Source organism: Silene latifolia, chromosome 3 (assembly GCF_048544455.1).
Source record: "Silene latifolia isolate original U9 population chromosome 3, ASM4854445v1, whole genome shotgun sequence".
Classification (NCBI taxonomy): Eukaryota; Viridiplantae; Streptophyta; class Magnoliopsida; order Caryophyllales; family Caryophyllaceae; genus Silene; species Silene latifolia.
In genome coordinates, this window is record NC_133528.1 from 30,206,925 (window position 1) to 30,215,853 (window position 8,929).

The following is an 8,929-nucleotide window of genomic DNA, read 5'->3' on the forward strand; positions in this document are numbered from 1 at the left end:
ATCAATCATACCTGCTCAATAACTGCTCACCACCCACGAATGGATCACCACAGTTTTTAAAACATTTAAACGGGGTCAGTACTAATCACACAATTTATATAATCCAACAACACGGCAAACAACACAGCTCAATCATCACAGATATACTCCGAACTCCATCACCAACTCCACAATACTGACTACACACTAAAGTGTGTAGCGCTGCCAGAGTGCCCATCGCAACAGGTCACTCCACGCCGCCAGTGGGGGACCGCAGCCATTTCCACCTAATCCCCGCTCATCTCCGTCGAGCGATAAACCCAAATCCATTAATGTGCACATCCCATCTGTGGCGGGTTTCACAAAAGACGAATAATGGGCGTGAAGCCACTCCCGCAAGTGACTTTACTCAGCCAGGGACGCGCCCCGAAGAACACAGACAGATACAAACAATCACAACTACTAAACAACAATCAAAACCAACAATCGTCGCAATACTCGTATGATAACAATCAACAAACACAAATAACCATCAACACATTATGGGACTAATACTGAGTAGGGAAACCCTACCTGGAATGCAATACAGTCAGACGATCTCAACAGCTGTTATCAAAAGGCCTCTTCTACGAATCCTCCTCCTAACATATGATCATACAATTACTACCAATCAAGAGAGACAACAAAACCCCCAAATCCCCAAATTAGGGTTTAACCAATTTAAACAAAATACTATAAAAACAGTACGTAGATCTTACCCCCGACGCAAGGATCACAAAGATGTAAAGAAAGATGAATTCCGACCTTCCAAGCTCCGGCATTTGTCAATAATGCGATGAATGCGAAGTACGTAGATTGATTTCTCTTTTGAAAGTAATTAGGTTTGTAAAAGTGTATTATGAAAGTGACGGAAGTGTTTATATATTAATTCGCATTATTAACAAAACCCGACAAATCATCCCCCCGTAAACCGGCTACTCGATCGAGTAACTGACGTACTCGATCGAGTACCAAGGCTACTCGATCGAGTACCCAACAGGTCATAAACTATTTTAAAACGCAAAACACACTTACTCGACAGAGTAAGACCCACTCGATAGAGTACCCAGTGACTCATAAAACCGTAGTATTACAGTCTTCCCTCCTTAAAAAGAACTTCGTCCCCGAAGTTCAACCCATACATAAAAACAAACATACTAACTCGGTCAAGACGCAACAAAAATACTAAGAACTCAAAACAAAACCCCAACTTATAAAACATGCAACCATGAACTCTTAACACCAACTCCACCAACTATTCCTGCCTCCACACATCGCTCACAATGTCGTATCAACTACATCATAAACTCTCACGACACTAACTCCATTCACTACCAACTACCATCCACTAACGCTGCTAGCTCCATAAGATATCATCCACTACCAAATCCAATATCAAGACACTCATAGACATCAAACAGAATGTTACACTCTACCACCCTTAAAAGGAACTTCGTCCTCGAAGTTTACTCACACTCATAACCTCATCATCCAACTGTCAACACTAGTGAAATATTCTCACACTCCTAAACATCACACTACTACAAGCATGGCCATGGCCTTTTAACAACATCAACCACAATATGTACAACTTCATTCTTTATGCTACACCAACACTCTACTTCGAATTCTACTACGACATGCACAATCATCCAACTCTCTTTTATCGCATCCTACTCCTCTTAAGATAAATGTTACGTCCTCGTAACTCACTAATATTATATCCTTAGTTATATCTTCTCATTATTCTCATCACCATCACATGACATAGATAACCGCCTATAATCTAAACACTCGCTAATTATATATCCAAGGTTCTCTTACTTAAACATTTCTCATCCCTCAATTCATTCTGTACACCACCTAACCTATACCACAAAATCCTTAGCTTAACCAAAACTTCACTTGTTCCCTATTACCGCCAAAACGACATAATCCTCTATACGTGCACTATTTCCATACTCATAACTCACGATCTACAATTATTATGCACACTCTCACTAGACCCTCAAGTTCTTTTCTTTCATTACTGCAAAACTCATACATAACTTAACATGACACTAATTCCCAACACCCTACACTCACTGTCTCAACGAAAGATTATGAACCACCTGCAGCTTTCAGATCATTACCGCACCTGCCATGACTATGTGCACCTATGCCTCATCTACAACAAGATCAAGTGTATTGTAACAACTTCTAACAACTGTGTCCCATCAACGGAATATCACTATACCATGACAACAATGAAAACATATACAACTCTCTTTCATATCATATGCTACCCTCATTCCCAAACTAGTAAGAAACATCAACAAACAAAACAACGGTCTACATGTTCAACCAAAACTCGCAAGGAACAGCAGCAAACAAAACAACAATCTATGTATAACTGGTATGTACTTTCGAAAACTCGTATCATAATCATCTCGCCTACTCCACCACAACCGGTGACGACATCACAACACCGCCACCAACAGCCACACCGCAGTGCGAAAATACCCGCATCACAACACTACGTACCGTGCCCGGATCACCACCCGAGGTACAACAACGACATCGATAGACATCATAACTACATACAATTCCCTAAACACTGACTCAAAAATAATTTTTCGGACAAGAAAACTTACTCAAATTCACTTTACTAAATCACAACGCAACATATTATATGAGTAAATGGATAAGCACCTCATGAACATCATTCCTACCATTTCACGGAATACACATGTATTATAAATACACATACAATTATAACTAACCATTGTAGATACCTCATTTCTGCACCTCCCGTAAACCACCCGGTGATGATTGGGCCGCATGTTTGGTACGCGGAACGATTTGTGACAGTTCATAAGTTTATTGTCAAGTGATTGCTCAAACACTGATGTCTACCTCTTAATTGTCATCTATGCGCCGATACGGTCGTTTTGACAGTAATTAGAGTACATTTGGAGTCCGGGCCTAAAACCGTCTTCATTTTCTGATAACCGCCAAATCCCGAGTCAGAATGTTCTGGAATGTTCCGGATATTTCTATTCCATATTTTATAAATCTTTCACAATCTTTTATACTTTGGTAAAGTATTTCCCGTAATATTCATACAAAATATTAAGGAAAATAAGATTATCCCGTCATTCCATAAACCAAACACGGAAATCTTTCTTCCGCAGGAGGAAACCACTTGGGAACAGACGCAGCAGGTGCTGCGCCTCTTCCAAGAGACGCAGTGACTGCTGCGCCTCTTCCCAGGTCCTTTTATGCATATTTTTCGTATCTTTTCATATCTTTTCGAGATTCACTTCCAAAGTTTCTCCGAAAACCCTAATTCCTTCACGTGATTAGTATAAATAGGAGCCTTCGCTCCTCATATTTCTCACACGAGTGTCCGCCCTTCTCTTCTCCCTTTGCATTCTAGACCACGTTCTTACTTTTTGGCGCCTACGTACTTGAACATTCGACCACGTAAGCTCGGATCCTTCTGAGTACCAGCCTCGTTTGCATGACCGACCAATTTGACCAACTCCACAATCAATCAAATTAATAAATCTTAATCGTTTTCCTCTTACGAGGGCACTTCCGTTACATTCGAGTCGAGCATCACTAATCATAAACTTAGTTCATCTCTTTTCGTCAAACATGTAAGTCTGAGGGTGTAAATATTTCTTTTATTATTGTTATTTACTTTTTGTATCACTAATGTAAGGTTTATGTCGAAAATACTTCTTAAAACCGATTTATAAAACCATGCTTTAAAACCCTTTTTACGGATTACCAGAAGATGACCATCGAGAAAGGACGCGGCAAGAATCGCTGCGCCTCTTGAAAGGACGCACACTGCTGCGCCTCTTCGTGAGGTGCCGCAGATTCTCGCTTCCTTTCTTCTTCCTTAAATCCTCTGTCAATTCATTGTTCGTAACTTGTTTTCGTTTGTTCTTCAATTCTTTGACATAATAGCATAATAATTTCACATGTATATTGTTTATCATCATTAATGCGTATAATTCATCGTTAATCCCGACTTAAATCCCAAGTAATCCAATATTTGCGGGTTTTCGTCATTAAAATCAATCCGGGTTGTAGAGATTCGATTCTTTCATATTGAGTTTCTGGAATTCAATCTTTGGTATATTTCCATCTGTCTATTGTCCTATTCGTCGTTAATTCATCATATTTAACCTATTTAGTTCACCTATGTCACTAATCAATCCTTCGTTCATGTAATTAATTCGTTTACGTTCGTCTCATCCATATTTTATTGCTTTTATGACTCATTCGCATGTAATTAATCCATTAAATACGTAAGCTAATTAAACTAGGTCAAGGCAGAACGGAAGTTCAGAGACAGAAATCATCCTGGAACAGGCGCAGCAGAGCCGCGCCCTCTGGAAGAGGCGCAGCAGTTGTTGTGTCTGTTCCAAGGGTGAGTTCTGGCTGTGAAGCCGGAACTGCAAATCGTTAATATTCGTTAGTGAATTTAAGGATTGATTACGATATTAGACTCGGATGGAAGTGATTTAATGGATTAATTACATGCGAATGAGTCATAAAAGCAATAAAATATGGATGAGACGAACGTAAACGAATTAATTACATGAACGAAGGATTGATTAGTGACATAGGTGAACTAAATAGGTTAAATATGATGAATTAACGACGAATAGGACAATAGACAGATGGAAATATACCAAAGATCGAATTCCAGAAACTCAATATGAAAGAATCGAATCTCTACAACCCGGATTGATTTTAATGACGAAAACCCGCAAATATTGGATTACTTGGGATTTAAGTCGGGATTAACGATGAATTATACGCATTAATGATGATAAACAATATACATGTGAAATTATTATGCTATTATGTCAAAGAATTGAAGAACAAACGAAAACAAGTTACGAACAATGAATTGACAGAGGACGAAGGAAGAAGAAAGGAAGCGAGGAGAATCGCGGACCTCACGAAGAGGCGGAATCTGCGGCGACCTCACGAAGAGGCGCAGAAAGTGCTGCGCGTCCTTTCAAGAGGCGCAGCGATTCTTTGCGTCCTTTCTCGATGGTCATCTTCTGGTAATCCGTAAAAAGGGTTTTAAAGCATGGTTTTATAAATCGGTTTTAAGAAGTATTTTCGACATAAACCTTACATTAGTGATACAAAAAGTAAATAACAATAATAAAAGAAATATTTACACCCTCATACTTACATGTTTGACGAAAAGAGATGAACTAGGTTTATGATTAGTGATGCTCGACTCGAATGTAACGGAAGTGCCCTCGTAAGAGGAAAACGATTAAGATTTATTAATTTGATTGATTGTGGAGTTGGTCAAATTGGTCGGTCATGCAAACGAGGCTGGTACTCAGAAGGATCCGAGCTTACGTGGTCGAATGTTCAAGTACGTAGGCGCCAAAAAGTAAGAACGTGGTCTAGAATGCAAAGGGAGAAGAGAAGGGTGGACACTCGCGTGAGAAATATGAGGAGCGAAGGCTCCTATTTATACTAATCACACGGAGGAATAGGGTTTTCGGAGAAACCGAAGACCTCTCCTGTCGTGGGCAAAGTGATTGACAAGAATGGGAAGGCTAGGCCTCGAGAAAGACCGTTGGTGATTAGGTCCGAAGTGGCGCAAGAGCGTCCGGCTCGAGGTCATGAAAATAAGTATGACAAAAATGACAAGGGCAAAGGAAAGATGGAGGAATAGCCCAAGTCTTTATTATTATTATTTATTATTATTATTATTGTAATAAGAAGGTGAGGTTTTTAGAATCCTAGCTTATTTTTATTTCTGTTTTAGCATTATTAATATTATTATTATTATTATTATTATTATTATTATTATTATTATTATTATTATTATTATTATTATTATTATTATTATTATTATTATTATTATTATTATTATTATTATTATTATTATTATTATTATTATTATTATTATTATTATTATTATTATTATTATTATTATTATTATTATTATTATTATTATTATTATTATTATTATTATTATTATTATTATTATTATTATTATTATTATTATTATTATTATTATTATTATTATTATTATTATTATTATTATTATTATTATTATTATTATTATTATTATTATTATTATTATTATTATTATTATTATTATTATTATTATTATTATTATTATTATTATTATTATTATTATTATTATTATTATTATTATTATTATTATTATTATTATTATTATTATTATTATTATTATTATTATTATTATTATTATTATTATTAGAAATGAATGAAATAAAAGAGGTTAATTGGTTATGAAACCGTTGTGACTTTCTATTTATTATTCTTGTCGAATTCCAAATGCAACTGCAAATGTCCTTCTATTTACATTTTGAAATTAATGGGTTGTATCATGTGAAGGATTGCCTACGTATTCATTTAAAAAATATTTCTTAAAACCGATTTATAACCAAAACCCTTTTAAATGCACTCAGCATCCCGTTATAATGCTTGTATAAATGTGTGTACCTTACATGATCACCATTTCTAAACGAAACCATGACGATTTTTGTAAAATTAAATCCCTTTTAAAATTTAAATTTCGAAAAAGGCCAATGATTAGCGCAAAACCGAGTCAAAACTCTGTCCATTTGTCGAGTCAAATTTCGGGCCCAAGCCCATTTCAAAACCTCACTTCGAGTCCACTCCTATAACTACACTAAAGTTGACTAGGACCAACATTTTTCAAACCTTGTCATTTCTTCAAAAGCTCACTGACACAAGTGGCACACACCCACTTCACGAGTCAAAACATTTCTTTCTTAGTAAGTGTGCTAGAATGGTCGATTGTGTTTTGATTCGTCGTCGATCTCTTATCCAGTTTCCAAGATGCCTGAAACAAGCGACTTCAATCAACTCCAAGATAGTAATGATCGAATCCTAACCGCGCTAGCTCAACTCCAAGTCACTCAAGACCAAGTGTATGATCGCCTTGACACCATCGAGGGCCGAATCTATACCGTAGAAACGAGGTTGCCTCCTCGAAAAAGTGAAGTTGTTGATGACTTCGTGAACGACTTTAGGGACGACAACCCTCCCATGGGTATGACTGCAGCTGAGAAACGACTCCAGTACTTAGAGGAGCAATTGATGTATCTTAAAGGGGATGACATTTACAAGGAGAATAATCGCAAGTATGAAGCCGTAAGTTCCAAGTTGCCAACCAACTTCAACATGACAGATATCTCTATGTTCAAGGGGCATGAAAACCCTTTGAACCACATCCGTGCTTTCAAAGACTACATGTCTATCAAAGGCATCAAACCCTAGATATTCTTAAGGATCTTTCCTTCATCTCTTGACACCATCCCATAGCAATGGTTCTACTCTCTAGAACACAAGAAAATCGCTACTTGGGAAGATGTCGCGGTCGAGTTTGCTAAACAATATGCGGATAATGCCTAAATTCAAGTTAACATGCGCACTTTAGAGGTTCTTACCCAAAATGACAAAGAAGGTTTCATCGACTTCCTAAGTAGGTGGAGGAAGACTAGTACCCAACTAGTTGAACGCCCGGATGAGGCTACCCTTGTGGAGAAATTTGTGGACAACTTAAAGCCCATCTATGCCAATCATTTGAGGTACCAAAACATTAAAACTTTCAAGGACTTAACCGTACTAGGAACAAGGATCGAAGATGACATCCGTAAAGGGCTCTTGTCTAAAACGCTAGGTCGAGGATATCAAGGCTCAACAAGTCGTTCTTACGGCTCCACTAGCAAGATCGATGAAGTTAACTTCCTCGAGCCATCCAAGAAGAGTGCCCCACCAAGGAAATTTACAAATCTTGGGGACACATACTCCAATGCTCTAAAAAGGCTAATGAAACAAGGCAAGCTCCAACCCATAGGACCTACGCCCGAACCTGAAAAGAAGTCCAAGTTCTGGGACGAGAACTCATACTGCGAATATCATAGGGGTAAGGGACATGACACAGAAAAATGCTACAAATTGAAAAATGTGCTTCAAGACATGATAGAGGATGGTCGACTACCAATACCGCCGGGAGGTAAGCCCAACAACACTCAGAATCCTCTTGGAATTCTAGTGGTCACAAGTGAAGAATCTACCTTAGATTGTTCAGATCACACCTCATTTTTCCAGTCGAAGACGAGATCCACGCGATCGAGAATGAAGGGTTCTACTCTACCATTTCCCCTACCATTGCCGACTTCGTCACATGGGCAAGAAGTGTGGATAGACAAGTTTGGGAATTAGAAAATGTGGTGACAACTTTACATGACCTCAATGCGACACCCAAAGAACATGCGCCATTAATCTTTTCTCAAAATGCCATTATGCAAGAAATAATCGCCGTGGTTGATAAACTAGTCGACCAAGTCACACAATTAGAGGACGAGATCATGAGAATGAGGGAACTAGCTACAATCAATGGAGTATAGGCCGATGATGATGAGGACGAGTATCTCATTGAACACTCCCTAGTCAAGGAAATAGTCCAAAATGGTGAAAACCAAGATGTGGACCACCTAACTCGTTCGGGGCGTCCATATCAAAGCACTACTCAAAATGGTCCAACCAATGTTATCACAACAAATGATAATGAAGATGACTCTACTGATCATTTGCTCAAGCAATTACAGAAGACAAAGGCTGATCTTTCAGTCTGGCAATTAGTAGCAAGCTCGTTCCCACATCGCCAAGCTTTACTGCAAGCTTTGGCCAAGCTAAATGTAGCACATAACTCCATACCTGACGATGTATTCAACTTGGTCTTCCAAGAATCACCGAAGCTAAGTAATCCTATTACTTTCTCAGACGAAGATTTGCCACCCTTTGGCGCTAGTCACAACTTGGCTCTTTACATCACTGTTATTTGCTTAAAGAAGAACGTGCCAATGACCTTGGTAGATGATGG